Source organism: Macrobrachium rosenbergii, chromosome 54 (assembly GCF_040412425.1).
Source record: "Macrobrachium rosenbergii isolate ZJJX-2024 chromosome 54, ASM4041242v1, whole genome shotgun sequence".
NCBI classification, from domain to species: Eukaryota; Metazoa; Arthropoda; class Malacostraca; order Decapoda; family Palaemonidae; genus Macrobrachium; species Macrobrachium rosenbergii.
The window spans coordinates 3,088,888-3,111,386 of NC_089794.1; the positions used below are offsets into that span (position 1 = coordinate 3,088,888).

General features: G+C 41.5%; 1 protein-coding gene across 1 annotated transcript in view; it reads left to right on the forward strand.

The window, feature by feature from the left end:
- LOC136834731 (suppressor of lurcher protein 1-like) overlaps window positions 1–22,297 on the forward strand; it is a 44,803-nt gene extending 22,506 nt beyond the window's left edge. Inside the window, exon 8 of the mRNA XM_067097326.1 lies at window positions 22,204–22,297. The gene's annotated coding sequence lies outside the window, so the exon portion shown is untranslated. The remainder of the gene's footprint in view (window positions 1–22,203) is intronic.
- The last annotated feature ends 202 nt before the right edge of the window (window positions 22,298–22,499 follow it).

Here is a 22,499-nt window from a genome sequence, read left to right on the forward strand (position 1 = left end):
GTGATGCTTGAAATGACTTCCTTATGATCATGTTGCTTTTAGTAATCTATATATTTATATATTAAAAAGTGGATACTTGAGATTTTTCAACTCAGTCAATGAGAATGGGCACCATTTTGAATATGGAATTATGTAAATTCAAGATGGCTGAATTTGTCTTCTTTTTTTTTTAACTGTGCTATTCCTGAGGGTCCAAACAACACTTTCATGCAATAGAACAAACAATTGCAAATAGTTTGACTGTTCCCCCCAATATTAGTATATTTTGCATGAAATTGAATTTGGCTTTATTTACTGTACTTTTGTGTGTTTCTTGTGCTAAATATTAGGATATACAGGGAAACAAATAGGCCAATATAATGATAAATCTTCACTCTTTAAGACCAGTTCTATGACATTTTGCCGTGAAATCAGTAGCTTAGGAGATATTGAAGGAAATTGAGTACAAAATTGAATTTTTCAGTTTTTTCAAAAACGTGCTTTCCAATTCCGAGCTTGTTTGCTCAGAAACTTTCAATTTTCGGGAAACAACGTACAGAGAAAAACCTGTGTGGAATTTAATTTCCTATCTTTTTTATATCTATTCCTCTTACATGTATGATGCACCGTTTTGGAGAAAAATGGGAAATTGTGGAAACATTTACCCTCCAAAAAGACTAAAAATATAAATTTCACTATTTCAAAACGGCCGAATTTGTCCCATTTTGGATATGGTGTTCCTAAGGGTCCAAATAACATGTTCATGCAGTAAAACAAACTATAGCAATTTGTTTTAGTAAACCACCTTTTTTCGCCTATTTCCCATGGATTATAATAGCAGCATCAATACTATCTGTTGTTCCTGTTATGCTGATAACTGTATCTATGATCTGCTCCGCCCCAACTGCCAGTGTGCCGTTGACCAACCTGAATTCTACGATTACTAGTACCACTGAGGAGTTTCATGCCTTTGCTACAATGCTACCGCGTTTCAAGCTGCCACGCCGGTTCTGAAATTTGCGACTCTTGCTACTTTGTGGATGAATGTGTATGAAGCTTCTCTGACTTCCTAGCCTTTTCCAATTACTGTGTATACAGGAGCTTAGAAGATTCACACTGCCATATCTATATTGAATGGCCTTTTCCCTTGCTGAGAGTAAGTGTGCATCACATTCACTCAGGGCAAATGAACAATAATGAGCTGGTCCTGCTGTCTGAAGTGGATGACCTAAGGTGATTTATGTTTCAGATTTCAATGAAATTTGTATAACTTTGGAAAGGTATCAAGACTTCATCCAAATTGCCATTAACTGTGACCTTCAGAACTCAATATTTAACAACCTTCACACATGCTTTAGCATGGCCATTAGATTATAGACACAGTACTATGGAGCAGATACCATTATTGAAGATATGCCTTAAATTCTCACTTGAAAGCTGAGGACCTCAATCTGATTGTGACCAAACAAAACTCCTACATTTGTAAAACATTCACAAACTAGAAAAACTGGGTCCCAAGATACTGCATGACTGCTATATGCTCCAATTTGTAGCCAGCCTAACAGATAATCACAGTAAATTAAAGAAATCCTTGCCTTCATGCAAAAATGGATTTGTGGATACAACCTCAAGAGACCTCAAGGTAGTGGCTCTGAAAACAAGGGTTTTTGATAGCGTAGTCACTTGTTTTGTCCTCAAGGAGTTACCTTTCATGGGTCTGTCAGAGCTCCGTGGTGACCAAACTAATATCAAAGAATTCTCTTAGTTGGTCTTGTGTCGTAATGATACACACTATAACACATGATGGAGTATGTAATGGACTCAAAGATAAGAGGGCTCTTTTCCTTATCTTACAACGAAGCTGTACCCTAATTCTTTCCTTTGCCAAAACCTGCAAGAAGAGAAAGTGCATGCGCAGTCCACCATACTGTCGACAACGGACTGGCATGGAAGACCAAGAAATCATTACTTTCCTTGTTCACACTGGATCAGTTTCACTTCTCAGTGTTCCATATTTCATAATGGAATCACCTAAAGAAGCAAGTTAAGTGCTTAGTTTTAAGTTCCAGTTAAAGTTTTAGTTTTAAACTTTTGGAATTGGTAGTTAAATTGTGTGAAAGCCGAAAACCCAGCTTTTCTTGCTAACGCAGTCATAATTGCTGAATGTTAATTGTGAAAAGTGTAAATTATTTTAAAAGTTTTTCATTTCAATTAGATGTTTTAACTATAAGAAATGTTCCACAATTTATAATTACACAATAACTTGGAAAAAATCCCGCCTCATGCCCAGCAGATGTTTTCAGTGGCTGGGACTGTGTTGGGATACTCTTCATGGCCAGTTGTCTCTCCCAATCAATGCTCAAAACATAATAAGGAAAGACCTCAAAAATGTTCCTTGCACAGCCCAGAGTTTCCAGACGGCCATTAGAATGTACGATGGGCCTGCTGCAGTTCGCATCAGTAATAGATTCAATGCTCAAATTAGAACTACAAAATGTGAACAAATTCTGGCTATCACATGCAAGAAAAAAGATGCGAGACTGACCCCATCAAAAGAATCAGAAAGTTGGAGAGATACTTCGGCCTTGGATCCGGAAGGAGTCTACGGCGAAGCAGGTTACCCTGACTCCTCTGCCTGTACGAGTGACAATACATACAGATGCCTCATTAACAGATTGGAGAGAACATTGGGAGGATCGTCAGGTGGCAGGGAGGTGGTCAGCTAATCTGAGGAATTGTCATATCAGTTTCCTGGAGCAGATGGCTGTCTTCTTGTCTCTCAAAAAACTCAAACCTCCAAAGGAGACACATTTTGTTGGTTCTAGACAACATGACTGCAGTGCTCTGCATCAAGAAGTCAGGATCACATTCACCTTCTCTCAATATGGTAATGCTACCCATCCAAAGGATGGCATAAGCAAGGAAGTGGCACTTGTCTGCAATTCACCTCGCAGGGTCTCTCAATGTAACAGCAGACTCTTTATCAAGGAAAACGACAGCCTCAACAGAGTAGAGGTTGGACAACCACTCTTCTCAAACAATAGCCAACATGCTTCCACAACTGAGAATCACAAACTTCCAGTGTAAGTGTCTCTGAACTTGGACAATCAAGCAACAGCAAGAGATGCCTTCTTACATGAATGGAACAAAAAGCAAATGGAAGACAATAAACCTTTTTCCTCCATCGTCCCAGATTTCGAAGGTTTTGAGCAAGCCTCTAACCTTCAAAGGAACAGCTTACTTAACAGCCTCAAATTGGCCAAACAGGCATTGGTTCCAATTACTCCAACAACGAGTGAAGAGCTCAATTCCACTACCATCCACTGTTCTATCCCAGACAGTAGGAGGGAAAGTTGTCTATGCATCCTCCTTTCTAAGCTGAGATCTTCACGTGTGGATTTTTTAAAATATTGTCACCTGTGAAAATTACTAACCCAACATTGCTAGGTACCTAGTGCAAAAACTATGGACGTAATCTGTCTGACAATACCAGTCCATATGGAAGATATGGTTAGATTATATCCATGCTGAGAGCCCAGTTGAGATCTCTATGGAAACACTTAAATTTTCTCATATACCTTTTTGAAGACAACACCTTGCTGTTACAACAATCTTGGCATACAAGGCAGCATTACTGGAACCCTTGCTTTATGGATTTGGGATTGACTCTAGTGTAGAAACTGTAACGTCCCTTCCCGTCTTTTGCACCACAAAAACCGGCTCCTGAAAGGCTTCCAATTACTTGGTCCTTGAATAAAGTGCTTAGACTTCTGTCAACCCCTCAATTCAACAGACCCAATACAACCACAATTCTCATGCTGCAAAAGGCAATCTTTTAGATTGCTCTAGCATCAGGAGCTTGTATTAGTGAACTGGGTTCTCTTAGATGGGGATGATACATCGCACAACCAGATAACCATCAGTTATTATTGTCCCTGGCCCACCATTCTTGGCCAAGAATGAGAATCCTTTAAGAACGAAAACTATTTTGATAAGAAAACTCAGCTTAGCAAACAAGACATTATGCCCAGTTCAAGCACTTAAGGTTTACCTAGAGGTCACGGCAAACATCCCAGAGGGTCCTATTTTTCTACACAAACAAACAAACTACTCTCTAAGAGAGCTGAGAATAATTTAAGTGTCCCTCATTATAAAGGCAAATCCACACACCTTTAATAGGTCACATGACATTAGGAAAGTAAGTACATCATTGGCCTTCTTCAGAAATGTCTCTTTCGAGGAAGTCTCCAAGTGTACAGGGTGGTCATCAGAGACGGTATTCTTAAAACAATAAGGCCATGAGCTGGAACAAATACAACTACACTGTGTGTCAGTAGCCCCATAGGCGCTGCAGCAGAAAACCAGGGGTCTTCCTAACAGGTGGGTATGCAAACTATCGCTGGGGGAAGGTGTGACAATACTAAAACCAAACCCAGCATGCTTAGGTAAGTCACTCTAGAACCATATCCTAAAACATAAGTTCGTGTTTAGTTTCTTGTTCTTTGTTACCAAAACCTAACGGGTATTTGTAATAAAGAATGAGCTTGAAACTTGTGGCTTGACCTGGGACCACAAATGTTTTTTCTTTGGGTTGTTGGATAAGCCATTTCATCACCTGTCAATTTCTTTTTAAAGCTCCTTGAGGACGAAGCAAGCGACTACGCTATAAAAGAAACAGGTTTTGATGTAGGAAAAAACTTTTTTTGGTAGTTGCTACTGAATCCTCAAAACCCACCCACTTCCCTAACGAAAATGCATGGGCGAGGGATCATCCTGCATTGACCAACAGAAAGTAATGGTTTCTTGGTCTTCCTCACCAGTCCGTTGTTGACAATATGGTGAGCTGCGTATGTGCCTTAATCATTTCCTCTTTTTGCAGGTATTGGCAAAGGAAAGAACCAGGGTGCAGCTTTTCTGTAAGATAAGGGAAAGAACCCTCTTAGCTTTGAGTCCATTACATACTCCATCACATGTTACAGTTTATCGTTACGACACAATACCTGGCCACGAGACCAACTAAAAGAGAATTCTTTGATATTAGTTTGGTCACCATGGACTGACAGACCCATGGAAGGTAACTCCTTGAGGACTCAACAGCGACTACCAAACATACATTTTTCCTACATCAAAAACTGCTTTTGGGGGAGGGATGGAAGCGACCACTGACAAGTATCACATGCTTCTACTGTATTTTCCATGTAAATTGTGATAGTTGTCCACCAACAGTTTGTCAAGCTCCTTTAGTAGTTACTATTCTGAGGGAATCGTGAAGTTTGGCAATCACATCTTTTTTCACACGCACTGCATCCATTGAAATGAATAGAGATGAAAATTTAAACATTGCCTAACAACATCTCTGGGTAGGGGATGGTTGGGTTTGGCAAAAAAAAAAAAAAAAAAGTTTGCTAAATTTTGTAAGATCAGCTGTGATATGTATTCCTTCACTACTTTTTGGTACTGCTACCATGGAATGGTACCATTTATATGGTTCATCACTCGATGGCTTTATGACTCCTTGTTGTACCATATTTGAAAATCAGATGCATCACTCAAAACAGTGTCCAAGTGGTATCAACTTGGCTTGAATAATTGCAGTCCTTGCTTCTGTAGCTGGTCTGATCTTATCACTACCAGAAGTCTCATTCAACTTAGCCAGTTACTTAGCTTCCTTCAAAAAAAAAACTTTTGGTCTTGCTTTTCAAGTTCTTCTGAATGATTATCACTGAGTTTAAGATGATGAATGCTAAGAGGTTCATGATTAGTTTCACCTTAAGTCTTTTGAATGATCCCTGTGCAACAAAATTCACTGAAATGATTTGGAAATCTACATAAATTTTCATATTTATCCTTATGACCATTACCACCACAACCAATACTTATTTTTGAAGTGTTACAAACGGGATTTGTGGGTACACTGCAAGCAATTTTGTAAATTTCTGATGCGCATGAAGCAGGACCTAGATTTGAGGAAGCTCACCAAAATCCTCCCTGAGGGTACACCAGATTTTTAATTTGTGTGGGAAAACGACTGAACTAAGCTTCGGAAGTGATACTGAAATCTGCCAATGAGGGTCTGGCTGAGAATCACTAATAATCCTGGGATCACTTCAATTACTTTGCATTTTATTTTTACCTTAAATGAGAATACAGTACATGGCTGCCCTTTCTCCTTGTGCATCTTTGCACTCATGCTATGCTTGCTATGCTTAATCCACTGGTATTTCATTAACTGCAGCTCTTTCCAGTAGTAATGGTTCACTGAATAGGTTTGTTTACTCTTAATCTTTTCCTTTTGAGCCATTTTTTGAGGAAATATCTGTTAGGAGTGTAATCACAAGTTCATAGAAGCAACTCACTGCACCAGAGGATGTTTCAATGAAAGGTAAAGAAATGAGAAAGGTGAACAGTTTGTAATAATAACAGTAGTAAACTTGAAACCAAACAATCATTTCAAGATTACTTACATATTATCACAAACAAGTGACTGTAATCCTACCCTTACATTTTCTATCATGATCACTTCTGTAGCACCATTTCCTCCCATTGCAGTCTCCTGAGTCATACAGGCCTCTTCTGTACCACCAAAAACCCTAACCTCAACCATGTTGGCTTCACCAGTTCCTCTGAAGTAGTTTATATGCATTATCATTCCATTAGCACTGAGAATAGTCTGCCAGTAACTCCATCCTTTCCAGACCAAGCTCCTTTGAGTTTGTAGATGTGACCTCCAAGAGTACAAGATATCCCTTTACCAAGTTCTTACAGTCTAGTCTTTACCTCTCTTGTAGTGCCTTCTGCTGTAACTATGCAGACAGGGGGTCATGCCCATACGAGTTGGGAACCCTTAAGAGTCCTTAATCTTCTATCAATGCTCATGATAGGGCCTCCTGGCCTTATGACAATTCTGTCTATTAGATGCCAATCTTTGAGGTCCTTAGATATTTGATAGGAACTTTTGTTCCTGTGACCATCCTATGCCTGTTAGATGCCATTCTTTGAGATGTTTGGATAAACACCATAGACACAGTTCCTGTAAAACAGATGACATTTACCAATCACTCTTCATCTGCAGTGAACTTTTCTCCTACAACTCCTCTTAAGCACTGTATTCTAAGCCAGAGTTCAAGCTTTACATGAAGGCACAGTTTCTCCCACTATCACACCTAAGAGAACCTATTTTAACCTAACCAGAGATTTGGCTCACTTGGCGGAACTTGCAAATGAGAAAGAGTAGAAAGTAGCGCAATCATTACAAAAAGCATTCACCTTAACAGAGGTTATGGACTGGGTCTGCAAAGCCTACAAACTCCAAAGTTGTCAGTGTCAAAGGAAGGAGACTTCAGCTGCAGAGCTCTTAATGACATCAGTCATAGGTCCTTTGAATTACCTTTAGCAACAGCAGTTAAGGACAAATTTACTGACACCTCTCTTTGTATGCAAGGCAGAGATAAGATTGGGCATCAGCAATAACAAGGAAAGACAAAAGGATGGTCTATTTTTTTCAGCAGAGCTTTAATCCTCAACATTATGATGACTGTTTACCTCTTGGTCTAATTCGTTATGAAGAGGGATGCGGCAACAAATGACTTCTCTCCTCTTCTGTCCCCTACAGATCTGAAAGATCTAAGGATGGTAGATCTTGACTAGAGCAGTATATTTCCCAGAAAAGTTGGTAAAGGACTTGGCACAGGTACTGGCCACCAGTACCACTAAGGATGCCTTGACAAGCTTGAGTTTGTCAACTAATAGGGCTCTTTCCACCCCGACAGGATTAATAGACAGTCCTATACCATCTCATCCTCTGATAAGCCTTAGCAGCCTAAGACTCTATCTACGCAAGTCAGACATCAGCAGTCATATATACTCCTCAATGACCTTTTACTCTGCCCACGCACAGCCATTTCCAGGTGGCAGCACTCACTCTTTCAGTGAGGGAGAGAACAAGTGGGGGCTTCCAGCTCATATGCATTAAGAAAGTGAAGTCTTCATCCAACCTTAGTGCTTTCATTGGTGGGGACTTGTTTTCAGAAATTTTGAAAGCAATGGCAAAAAACAGGTGTAGATCTGTGGTTGATAGATATGATATGTGCTGGTTACAGACTCCTGTTTCTGGAAATTCTACATTTGACCTTGCATCTGATAGATTTAGGGACTTAGGTGGTCAAAATATTCCATGGAGACACAGAATATGGTTCCCAAGAAGGGAGTGGAGGAAGTGTTAGACATGTCACTGGGCTCTTACAGCCATCTTTTCCTTGACTGAAAGAAATCCAGGCTGCTGCTCCAATCAACAACCTCAACTGATTAACCCTTTTGTTGTGAGCCTGTTATCACCACTAGTGACAAGATCAGTGTCCTGCTAATTGCATAGCTGACTAATTTTCTCCATTTTATATTTGTCCTTTCATAGTTTGTTATTTTCATTACTTTTATAGTATTATACTGTACTATTATGCTATTGTAATGCAGTAAACCCCCGTATTTGCGGGGGATGCGTACCACACGCCCCCCGCGAATAGCTAAAACCTGCAAATTCTTAGAACCCTTCTAAAAACACTTAGAATGGCCTATTTTGATAGTTCAAACACACAAAACAAACTAAAAATGCTTATACAGGTACTGTATTATCCTACTTATGATGGGGTTAGGTTCTAAAAAAAAAAAACCATTGTTTGTAGGAAAAAACTTAAGAAACACCAAAACGTATCTCGAACATAGCCTAGCTTACACCAGGTATTCGGTACCATGTATACATATATGGTAGCCTAGCCTAAACTATAAAGTATACTCTATACATACAAGGTATAGTAATTATTATCAGCTAATTCTGGAGATTCATGCAAAGTGACTTATGAGAATTCAATACAAAGAGAAATTGAATAACAAACAAGAATTAGCGTAGCCTACATAGTGGTATACTGTATACATATACGGTGGCATATCCTACATTATACTGTACTCTATATTCACATATCATATTATACAAACAGCAACATAACGAATATGCATCTTTTCCATGGATCTTGTAAAATGTTATGCCTTAATTCACTGTATCCAGTAATATTGTCAGGAATTTCCTTGACAGACGTCACTGTATTTTCGTTGTGCCAATAGACTGCACAATCAACCCACGATCTACGAAAGTGACTTAGCCCCCATGCAAGGATAAACAAGTCACGTATCAGGTTTTTTCAATTTATTTACAAAAATAAAACCATCTCAATCATCATACATAACAATCACACAAAACCCCCTTAAAAAAACACACTCTAACAAACTTGCAATCTCTGTACAGTACCTGCAACACGAAACAGGTGGGCCAAACAACTGCCCTCAACCTCTAAGAAACCACTGAAATTTAATCACAACTAATGCAACACCACCGCAGTATACAAGCGCCCAAACAGTTATTCTTACCCAGTCATTCTCACTACAACCACGCAGGAGCACTCACTGTTACTAACCTTACACAAACCCTTAGGAGCCCCAACACACACGTCCATCAAGAACAAGACCCCTGGAGCGACAAGGCAGAGACAAGCACGCGACAGTCACACTTCCCTGTCCAGGCGGTTGCTAAGTGGGCTAACCTACCTTCAGTTACTCGGGCCTAAGGACCCCAAACTCACAACAAATCACTAAAACATGTGACAAGACTAAACATGATGTTGTATACTGTGGCTGTACGTGCATTTCAACAAAATGTGCAATAACAGTTGTGTTTATGGCATGCTTTGTCTAGTAAGTTCCCGCCATTTGGTCAGCCCCGTAGAATCGGCGGGAGTTTGAAGCGAAAAAATTCTGTGCGCTGAAATTTTTCACAACATATTGTATATATTCTTATATTGCTTTTGTACTATTATAAATTGTGATCATAGCAACCAATGTTTTGGTTTGGAAATTGTTTATGCGGTATTTATTTTGCCGTGTTTAATTCAGTTCAGAGGAGCCTCAATGGCTCAGTCGGTCACAGCAGCAGCTTCGGACTTTGTAGAGGTCTGTGGTGCGGGTTCAAATCCGCAGCCGACTGATCAGAGAGGCAGACACTTTGCTATCCGTGTAGACATCCCGGGATTATATATGTAATCAACGGATAGGTTTGCTTAAAAGCAAATGGGTGTTACAGACTAAATACACACACAAAACAAAGCCACTACAACACCTTCTAAAAAAACCATAACAAACATCTCACATGTCTCGAACTCTCGCCCTACCCGCGCAACAACTTCTCGCTGCTGGGAAGAAAGGGCGTTGGGTCGGGTATGATACATGAAACATACACTACCGGGGTCTAAGCGATGTCAGGCAGGGCAGCCGATCGAGACTACAGGTCTACCCCAAAGCCAAATCAAAAGTCCTTCAAAAGAAGGCATCGTGCTTACCCCATACAAAAATGGGAAAAAAGTACGTTAAAAGAAGAAGATGATTTAATTCAGTTCAGAGCGCTTTTCTTGCTTCTAGTTAGCGTAAATGAATCTCTAGATACTTTATTTATATGTTGGAAGGTTATTTTTCGTTATAAGAGGTGTTTTTAAGTCGAAATATAACTAAAATATGTCTTGTTGTGAAATTAATTCATCTATTATTTTCGTTATTGGATGATGATGGCCGTTTGGGGGCGTTTGTTTTGTGTAAAAAAATTCAAGATTCGGTTCGCTATTTTCACTTGATTTCATCATAATATGAGCTTTACGTATTTATCGTTTATCAGTGTAAAAATAGCAGTAATGTGTTCTTTCATGCCCAGCAGTTTTGATTAAAATACCTTCTCTCCAATTTTAATTACGTTTGAGTTTCATCCATGTTGCCGATACACAATAATTTACAGTATAGTCATTAGCAGCTTGAACATTGTTTTCTCAGCTCCAGCTACAACTTGCAGTATATTTCCTTGATGATCTTTTATCCATACCGAATAAAGGTATAATGTAAAAATACAGTCAGTCATATTCTACGTAACGTCATTTGTGCCATAACCTACGGTAATTGTTTATTACCGTACGATGGTTGACATACAGGTAAACGGCTGTTGTTATCAGATTCATTTATAAACAAAGCAACAGTTTCTTGGTAGGTTGTTTATGGCTGTACGCATTTACACAAGAGTATAATGTTGCTAACATACTTTTATCATTCTCTTTTACTTTTTTAACTAGAAGATGGGATAAAGAGATGGAAAAACAAGTTGGTGTATTGTAATTTGGTCTCTCCCGCTGCCTGATTGTACCTGCTGCCTGTGCCTGCAGGAAATTTAAAAATATTTTCTACATATTGTTGTATCTGTATTAACTGCTTACCCCATTGCAAAATTGAATTATCATAAGGTGAATTATCGTAACTCGAGCATTACCAGAGTATTTTAATAGTTTTATCACAAAAAGTGCATTTAGTCATGAAAATGAGACAAAATTACAGTATTTAGTGAATATTTCTCAGTGAAAAATACCGCGAATGGGCGAATTTCCCGCAAATAATGGGTAGATACGTTCCAAAGAGAAATCCGTGAATGCGTGAGTCCGCGAATTGTGAGAACACGAATACTAGGGGTTTACTGTAGTTAACATTGCAGCTTAAATTTAGCAATATACTTCCTTGAGGAACTTTTATCCATATCGAATAAGGGTATACTGTAATGTAAAAATATATCAGTCCTATTCTACTTAACGTCATTTGTGCTATAACCTACGGTAATTGTTTATTACCGTACGGTGGTTGAAATACCAGGTAAATGGCTGTTGTTATCTGATTCGGTTATAAGCAAAACGACAGTTTCTCAGTCAGTTGTTTATGGTTGTATGCACTTACGCAAGAGTATAATGTTACTAATAATACTTTTATCATTCTCTTTTACTTTTTTAACTAGAAGATGGGATAAAGAGATGGAGGAAAAGTTGTCTATTGTAATTTGGTCTCTCACTGCCTGATTGTGCTGCTGCCTGCGCCTGCGCGAAATTTAAAAATGTTTTACAAATATTGTCATATCGGTATTAATTGCTTACCCAACTGCACAATTGAATTATCGTAAAGTGAATTATTATAACTCGAGCATTTTAATAGTTTTATCACAACAAGTGCATTTAGTCATGAAAATGAGGTGAAAGTACAGTAATTAGTGAATATTTCTCAGTGAAAAATACCGTGAATGGGCTCATTTTCAGTGAATAATGCATATATGTTCCATAGAGAAATCCGCGAATAGGTGAGTCTGCGAATCGTGAGACTGCGAATACGGGGGGTTTACTGTGCTTTATTATAGCAGAATGCTAAAAAAATGCAAATGATATGTAGGTAATTATTCAAATACTGAATTATGTAGCTTTTATTAGTAATTTATTTTAGTGTGATACCTTTTGAAGCATGGGGTAAAGTAATGCCATATCTGTTAATCAGTTTGAAAATCTTGAATACAAATCATTGAAATCTTGCACTTGGCCAAAAATTTCATCTGTGAAAACTTTACGAAAAGAAAATCAAATGTAGACTTGGTGTTCTGCAGTAAATAAGAATTTATTACCTCCGATAAAAGTCTCGGAGTACCAATTTTTACCAACTGAATCTTCAATGGTCTTCCACTCACAAATTGTATCACATTTTCTTTGTGTACTCACACCACCTCTAGTGCTTGGTATATTTGCTTCCTCCTCTATTATTCCTTCTGATTCATGATTGTTTCTAATGAAACCTAAAGACAAAAAATGAGTTAAGGTAGATTTTTCTGTAATAATGATAAACTGTAATCAACATCACCATATTCACTGCTGTCATTATCAGAGCTATCTGATAGTTCAGATCCAGTACTATCATTGCCACTCCCAAAAAAAGGCCTCTATACTAATTCATCACTGAGGGAAACCTCATCCTTCCATGACATTTTGATGTTTACTGAAGGTCTACCTCTCATCCTGATTTTATCTTGTAAGTTGGGAATCAAACGTTGCCATCACTGTGCCATGTTACACTTCCTGAGCGGGAACGGAAGGTGACCCAAGACCGTGTGTGATGGGGAGTGTCTGCTCGGTGCCTGGATTTGCGAGGCACAGCTGACTACTACTCTATCTGTGTCTCTTTTTACTACGAGAAGTACCGTGCCAAATCACGCTTCTAGAATGTGACTGGGAGGTATCTCTAGAAGTGGCAGGATGATGGCTGTGATAGGTCAGGCATTTCTGGCTGTGTTTCACTAGTCTCGAGGAAGCAGCGTGCAGAGCCATACTTCTGGAATGTGATTGGGAGATGCTCTCGGACAAAGATGACGACTGGTAATCTTTCCACACAGGAGAAAAATTAGTGCAGCGATGTTTCTAAATTCTTGGTGAAAAACTGGAGGAGAAGTGAGAGTCAGAGGAGTCAGATCTGCTTCTCTTCTGTCGAGCACCGCTGGGGCCCAGGTACTGGGCTGGCTGATATGGCAGAGGCTGCCCTCCCTCTGCTCAGCTGGTATCCACTGGGACCTGGTTTGGGGCTAGACAGGAAACAGCTACATTCCTTACTCCCGCTGTTGCTATTCCCTGTTTTCTTTTCCACACTAGTTGTCTCACTAACTGTCTCATTTCCTTTACTGAAAACTTAGATAGAGCTGACATCATCTCTTGTTGAATAAAAGTCTTCTGATCATTGGAAGAAATCGACAGGAGATTTCTTCCCGGAGTAACAGGCAATGGAGAGGAAGCAAAGATGGTGGGAGATGGGATGCATGTAATGGAGTGGGGAGGGTTATATATGGAAGACGGCATAAGTTTCTTCCTCCCCCCTTTTCTCGAACTTTTCCCATTGCAAAGTGGCCCAAGATTCTCACTCTTGACAAGTCAGTGTTCAAAAACAATCTTGTCCTCTGCACTTAGAACACACGGAATGTGGGTTAACATCGAGCGGAGACAAAAACTTTCCACATACCTTCCCTTTTCCTGCACAGCAGTACCTGTACATCTATGAGACACTGGTTTAACTGTGACTCTCATGACTGGGAGAAAAATGCACTAGTGACACTCAAAAAAACACTATGTGAAACCACAGCAAAGCTATTACACATTCGGGGAGAAAAACACATTAACACATGAAACCCCGACAAAATTGCATTGACTAGCAAAACGAAGCATAACAAAAAGTCCCCAGTCTCTCGAAATCTCGTGATGTAAGGAAGCAGTGAACTATTCCTTCCTTCGGAGAGGCATTACGGGGAAAATGTAACACTGTTCACTAACACTTAGGAAAAAGGGAAAGGCAGTTTCAAACTTCACAAAGCGAGCTGCAAATACACAGAGCTTATAAAAAGAAGCACGTCTATAAGCTGCTACAGCTAATGAGAAACTGAGGGTTTGAGGTCCTGGGTATGCCTTAAGTAGCTAGTGCTACGCTTCAAAGCAAGTCTATCATAGCCGTCTGTGCATGTGCGCCTAAGGATCTCCTAATCACAGGATGTTGTGGGTTTGTATCCATATGGGAACAAGTTGCCATTTGTTGCTATGACATAGGAAATGCATTATCTGTTACAAGCTGCCTAACTAGAACCAAAAGAGATATGACTGGAAAGGTAAGTCCCATATCATGGATGAGACCTTTTAATGACCAAGGAGAAGAGTCCTGTGCAATGAAAGGGTTAAACAAATTTCAACAACTGACCGCCTTTGGTCAAACAATCTAAAAGAATGGGGGACTTTCTCACAGGATGTCTGTTTTTACATCCAAATCTACTAATTATCCATAAAACTCCTCAGGTATATTTGGAAGAAGACAATTTTTCATTTTTTCACCGTGTTCTGGGTTGGAGACACCCCCACTAGTCTTTACTTGGACTTTGATGCCCTAGACAGCTTGCATGCACTGGTCCAGTATGAGGTTCAGGAGATACCTAGGTGACTGGTTATTTTCCTAGAAACTGCAGCAAGATTGAAACCGGATCTAAGCCAATTATGCATCTTCTGTTAGTTCTAAGGCCTGCACATACAAAGGAAGAATTTTATGTAGTTTATCCCACAATAGCAACATATCTGGGAGTGAAATCATTCCAGAGACAAGGTCAGTAAGCCCTTCAATAGCCAAGGTTTCAAGACCACTTGTAGTGATTACCCACCAGCCAGGCTGTAGAGTTTCTGGTTGGTTACTGGTCTCACCCAAGAAATTAGTTCCACGCACTCGCTTCAGAATGAGGTCTCTGCAGCTTCATCTTGTAAAGTCACCACATCGGCGCCAGGATAGTGTTCGGCGGCGCCATTAATTAAGTCTCCGCTGAGCTTGTTTTCTTTGGTGACTTCCCATGAAAGGAGGCCGTGAGGTCTTGCATGTTGGGTAGAGGGTAGTGGTCGGGCTCTGTTGCAATGTTGAGCCGCCTGTAGTCGCTGCAGGGTCTCCAGAAGCCGTCCGGTTTCTGCACCATGTGGAGGGGGGCCCATGGACTGGAGGCTTTCCTGCAGATGCCCATCTGTTCCATCTCCTTGAATGCTTTTTTCGCCTCCTGAAGGCGCTGAGGGGGAAGCCTGCGGAACTTCGCATGTGGGGCCCTTTAGTCACTATATGGTGGTATATGCCGTGCTTGGCTGGGGCCCCGGGGACTTGGCGAAGCTCAGGCTTAAATATCTCAGGGAACTCCGACAGTAGGTGTGCATACTGGTGGGGGCGGCGGGCGCTGATGGTGGGTCTGGGTCCCGCCGTTAATGGGAGAGACCGGTAGAGTCGGTATCGAGGAGGCGCTTGCGCCCCACGTCGACTAGCAGGCCAAAGTGCGCCAGAAAATCGGCCCCAGGAGTGGGGTTCCTACGTCCGCGACGATGAAGTCCCAGGAGTAACTCTGGCCAAGGATGGAGATCGACAGGAGCCTGGTGCCGTGGGGAGGATGGGGTTCCGTTGGCGGCCGTCAGGAAAACGGCGGGTCTGGTGTCTGGTTGCGGTCCTCTCTGGATGCTGGGAAGACCGATTTAAAGGCCCCTGTGTCGACCAGCATCATCCTGCCGGAGACGGTGTCGCGGACGTAAAACCTACTGTTTTGAGGCCCTGGGTTCTTCGGCTGCCATGGCGGCCTGTCCTGCTGGTACCGCCACCCCGTTTTTTTGAACGGGCGAATGAGCAGGGCGGCAGGCAGTTTCGGGCGTCCTTTCCGAACCACTTGCGGTAGCGACAGAAGCCCGGGACCTCCATCTGCTGTGGTTCGGTGGGCGTCTGTTGGCGATGGCGTTGGCGGGCTGCTGCTCGTCCTCTTCAGGCTGGACGGAGCTGACCGGCTGTGTGGCCGGTTTTAGCCGCTGTGAAGCCTTGACGGAGTCTGTGAGGTGTTGCGCCGTCTCTATGAGGTCCTCGACAGGCATGGTGTAGGGGTGAGCGATCTGGTTGCGTGCCTCCAGGAGGAGTTGGCGAAGGTAGATTTCCCGTGTGAAGCTTATCTCCTGCCGCTTCTTTGTGCCACCCAAGTCTGGTAGTGACAGGAGATCTACGACCATGCCCCAAAGCGTCTCTTGAATTGAGGTCGTGGCGTGGGTTTATGGCAAGGTCGATAGCACGGGCGCCCCACTCGGCGATGGGCAGGAGCAAGCCGAGGAGGAACTTTTTGTGGTGCTGTATGTGAGGGTGTGTGTTTGGGTACTTTCGCGAGATGAGTTTTCTGTACACGTCCTCGGAAGGGCGTTGAGCACTGTGTCGGCCTGTAGGATTTCGTCCGTCAGGTCCGCGATTCTGAAGTGGCTCTCCACCCTGCGCAGCCACATCGATGGGTTCCCCTGCGTAAACGGCGGCAGCTTTACGGTGAGGGCGGCCCGCGATTGTGTTGCCCGGCCGTCGTGTGTTCGGGGCGCTGGTGTGGAGTTGCGGGAGGGCCTCGATGCGGGGGCAGGCGCGGGTGTGATGGGAGGTAGGTAAACCTCCGAGTCCGCGGGGTCCACGTTTAACTGCCTGAAGGAGGGGATATCCGCGTCCATGCTCGCTCCTTTGACCCCTTACTGGAGTGGGGTACTCGCGTCAGTACGCACTTTCGTGCGCCGTGTGGTTCCGCTAGTGACGCTGGTGGGGTACGCCGACGAGAGTCAGCACGCTCAAACGCTGGTTACAGCGCCGTGTTTAGGCCGCTAAGAGCGTTTTGGAGAAATCCTGGAGCCAAGACTAAGTCGCCGTGTGAGTCCGCTAATGGCTCCGGGATACTCCGGGGGTCACCACTGTAAGGTGTCAAAGAAACGAGCAGGTAAAAGTTACTGCTACTTTATTACAGATCCAGGCAGCTTATATTGCGGCCGACTGACGCCGGGCCGCGAGAGACAATGGAATTGACTGTGACCTGAGGTCGAAACAATAAACAATAATATGCAGTGAACGAGTACAAATTACAATACAAAACATACAGAGCTACAATATGGATACAGTCTTGATGCCTGTGAATGAAGAAACACGTGATACACAATGTGTGACATTTGTATAAATACGCATAAAGTAAAAATGATTAAAATGCGTGACCTGGCACGTTTTAGGCGTGACTAATTGAGCTTGAAGAAAATGGGAAGTCACCAAAGAAAACAAGCTCAGCGGAGACTTAATTAATGGCGCCGCCGAACACTATCCTGGCGCCGATGTGGTGACTTTACAATCTTACCAGTATTGGTTTGCTGCACTTCTTGCAGTGGGTTTGGAATAAAATGTTAATGGATCCCCAATAGTGGCAGGATTCGAACCTCTTGACACTGATGTTGCTCTGGTTCTGAAATCACCAGAACTTCTGTTCACAGTGAGCATTTCTTCTACATCAGCAGCAATTAGGAATTTGGTCTGAGGTCAACAGAGAACATCACAGTTTCTTCCTTTGGAGAGGTCTCTGGACCTGGAAGTTTGCTAAGCTCTTTGGAAATTGTGAGGCAGGCTGTGCTTGATTATCTATCATGGGTTCTTTGTGGGTGTAATTACTTGTAAATGCAAAATTATAATTTCAGTCAGTCTGTAGGTGTAGTATTTGCAAGCATCCCCTAAAAATCATGTGGTTTGTAGCCTTAATGCTGTAGAAAAACCTAAAATACTTTGACCAAACCAGGATGACACTAATTGGTTCCCTGTAGCCTCAACATGAATGATTTGCCAACATTCTGTGGATTCTCCAAACCAGGAAAAAGTTATTGAAACAGCCACACTTCAACATATTCCATGACAATACAAGAACACTACAGACTTGTAGGCATTTAAACTGACCTCGGACAAAAAAGCCGCCTGCAGGTCACTGCCACAACCATTACCCTTACTATAGGCCCTCAACCACTGCCTTCTACCTATCAGAGTGGGTTAAATTTGATGATTGGTGCAGCAAGAGAACTAATAATCCTCTCCAAATTTCTGTTCCAGCAAGTGGTGCCTTCCTTATTCGTTTTGTCATTACAAGAAATTCTCAGCATCAGCAATTGAAGACTACCAGGCTATGCTACCCTAAATACCTGAGCCTTGTGGGTTAGAAGTAACAGTAATTATAGACTATAAGTGCCTTTTTCAGGGCTTTGAAGTACTTCCTGAAAGGGTAGTTCAGCCTCTGAGGTAGGACCTTTCCTTAGGTCCATTCGTGAGATATTCTTTCACCACCTCTCTATAACAATTGCCTTCCAGTTAGCATTTACCTCTTCTCTATGAATTAGCAAACTGCATGCCCTGTCTAGCAGTCACCCATTTCAGGGGATGGTCATTGATCAGTCTTTCCTTTTCTCCTGTATTTGTCACCAAAAGAGAGAGAACCAACAATCAAAATTATAACAAAATGATCCTCTTGCTATTTCAGACTTGCTAACAGATAAAGCTGAAAACAATCTCTTTGGTCCTGCGAGGGGTACACTATCTTAAAAAGACATGACGTCTCAGAAAGAATGATGTTAGACTCCTGCTTTCCCAAGAACTTGGTTTCTTTCTTGAAAAAGGAATATACCTCTAAGAATATGGTTTTATTCTTGTTACAGTAAAATTCTCACAGGTGAGAGTGAGTGTTCATAACTTCTGAGCAATCTTGTTGAGATTTCAGTAGTCCTAAAAGCAGGTGCTTGGAGAAGTCTGTCCACATTTGCCAATTTCTACTAAGAGATTTTATTCATGAAGGAGAGGGGATGTACTCCCTGGGGTTGCAGTGGGTTATATTTGTCCAGCAGATGACGCTGGGCATTCTTTCTCCTTCTCCTTCTTCTCTTCTTAACTTAGCTACATCTCTCCTGAACAGTCAAGTTTTTACAGCACACTGACAGTTCCTTCCTAATGATGAGTTAAATGTGTGCATGAACATACTGAGAATGGATGCACTGCAATTGTGACTTTTCATGGCTAGGGTCTGTGTGTGTGTGTGTGTGAGCGAGTGCTGCCTGAACACCAACCCAGCCCATGCACTGATCAATTCCGCAACATACGGCACAGGCAGTGTGCCCTCCTAGTCACCTTGATCCAGTAGATGGGCCAGCCTGCCTGGTTGGGCCTCAGCCTGTGCACTATGCAGTTAAACATTAAGCTCCCAGTACGTATTCTTCTCTCACCAGTGCTGAACCCCTGGGGTGCAAAGGAAGGTATCTTAACACCATTGGTATGGCCCTCATGTCTATACCTTAATGTCATTACACCTGATCCATAGGATGGTTGTTCAAGTGCAGGTCACTCCCAGTCACAGTTACCCTGGTAGCTCCTCCCTGGCCATATGCTGAGTGTTATCCCAATCTTCTGGGCCTTCTAGTCAGGGTACCAAGAGAACTACCCCTCTCTCTTTAACTGGTTTCAAGTTAATTATCTCTGTGGTAGAGACCATTTTTGAGCAAATTACAGGGTTTCTTATCTACCTTTGCTGAAACATGCTTTTCTCTTCTGTGATAAGGACTATTACTCAGGACTTTCCTGGGTCTTCCATCTTAAGGGCTTGACCTTTCTGCCTTGGCTGAGATTTCCATGCAGTTGAGGAGCTTTGAACATTTTTACCAACCCTCAGGACTCAGTTTTCCAAAGTGAGGTGTGATTTATTCTTTATATTCTTACCCAGGCACCATACAAACCACTGAGAGAGACTACGGACAGAGAAGTTATGCTCAAGACTTTTCTTGCATTGACAAAGAAACTAAGCAAATTACATGGACTCTCCCACTTGATGCAGCACTTAGAGGGATGTGGATTCTGCTTCTCCGTTTCATTCATGAGTTCAGGGCAAAACTCAAGATCCACCAGTTCCTGACATGAGATAGTACAAGTCCTTTTTCAAATCCTATCTTTTCAAGACCTTGTAGGTGAGGACCAAGAAGAGAAGCTGTCCTATCCAGAGCAAGTTTTATGGTTTTGCCTGTGCATTACTCAACACCTCATGGCAAATGTCAACAAATGTTTGTTACTACCAGCAAGAACAAGAAGGAAATATCTTGTTCTGACTTTGAGGGGTCATCAACAGGCATGCTGTATTTTTTTACTTAACAAACACAGGAAAATTTGAGGAAGAGCAATTGTTTTTGGATGAAAGCATAAAACCTAAGAATCATCTGGCAAGAGGGATGACTGTGCCCTGAGCAAGGACTCATGAAGTTAGGGGGAACTGCTCCATCCCTACTGTTTGAGAGGAACTTCTCAATGTCATAGGTAGTGAGCTCATGTATTTGACAGTGCCAAATCACTTTTAACTCTTTCTACCTTAGCGACATCACCAAGTCCTGGGACACTTTCTCCTTAGAACCTGTGGTGGCTGCTCAGCCTGATGCATAAGTACCTGAGCTCTGCTAGGACAGAACAGCATCTCACTAAGGTTTCTGGTGGTGAAGAACAGTTGAAAGGTTACTGGTATTCTTTTTTTCTTCCTTCTTTCAACCTCTTCTGCCAAACAACCATATTTTTGCTAAGCAGGCCAGATGCTGGTTAGTTACATAACAGAGCTAGCAATCACTAAATTTTATGGTAGTCAGTGGATGTCACTCCCTTCACCCACTTGCAACAAAATGGGGTGTTGGTAGAATCTTCTGTGCCAATATTCTTGCATACATGGGACACCAAAGTTCTCCTTGTTTCCTAGAGTAATGCTACAAACAAGCCATACAATGGCAGAGGGCCCTGTCATCCTCAACATAACATATGCCAGGATGAACAGGCAGTTACGGGAGTCATCTTTCTCCCTGTTTACATGTACGACTGGGAAGCTGACATTTCTGGGTGGAAATCAACCCCAGTCACGATCTCTGGATAGTACCTTCTGTCTAAAGATTGAGCTACCATAAAAAAATAAGGTTTGTATTTTTGTTGAAACACATCTGTTGATAAGATAATTTGCATTTTACATAAATATATGAGCCTGAAGTCTTTTATCAAACTGGCACCTCTAATCAACCCCACACTTGTCCCCAATACTGCCCACACTTGTCCCCAATACTGAAGGAAAAAGTGATGTTGTTTACAAATGAGTGAATGAATCACCCAACCTCTCATTCATCTGCCACTTGTTACCATGCTTCAATGCCAACAAGTTATATCCACACAAGAGACATCCAACTTGTATATCAAGGAAAAATGCACATTACCTTAGCTAAAAATTTAACTGCAGTATACCTCATTCCAAATATTTTTCTAATTGGGGAAAAAATTATCTGGTAGAGTCCTGTTGAAGTCCATGGAGGCAATTCAATGACCTCATTAAACTGCTATACATCAAATAGTGTTCCAACATTCCAGTAATATCTCACATATGCTACCTTATACTTTACACTTATCCTTCAAGTTATTAAGTTTATATGCAAAATGCATCACTTTCAAGAGGAAAATCTAGTCATATTTAACCAATTAGAAAATAATTCTAAGCTGAGGGGCTACTACAGTATGTAATCAAGATTATAAAGAAACACATTATTCTAGGTAAGCTTGCCATCATCTTGGAAATGAATAAACAGTAGGAAAATAATGTAAACTTCTCTTCATCTTCCCAAAACAGAGTTTGATTACTCTCCCCCTAGGAGGCACTATTAATAGTGCTTTATGCAGAAGATTGTTAATAGCTGGTAATGTTCTTTGAAGCACCTTGTTGGTCCAAAGTTACCTTGCTTTCTGTCTTCTGCTTTACTTCTATTCCCTTTTGGTCTTTTTACCACTGAGCTGTCCAACTTCACTGACTTTATTTGGATCCAATTTCACATCAAGAACAAATCCTTCAAATGAGCACTGGGAATCTAATTACGACTATGGTTTGGTTAAACTGCTTCATGGTAATAATTTTTAATGTTACAGGTAATGACAACAACAACAATAATTCTTCTAATGATTATTTCCTCTTTACAGAATGCACAAAAAACGACATGCACTGAAGGCAACATCTACTGCTCGATCTCATTCTTGAAATCACTTTTATCAACATGAAAGTTTCTTCAATAAATGAGTTTGTTTCATTTTTCCCAAATTTTCAACTGTAAGAATTGTGGTAGTAAAAAAAATTCTATCTTTAAAATTAAAGGACTAAAGCAGGCTTTCTATTTATTGTTAATTTGTATTATTTCTAGTCTCACTATCAATTATTTACATTTGTTTTTAATCAAAGAAGCTTCTTGAAGTAATCTAGGCCCAAAACTGGCCCTTCA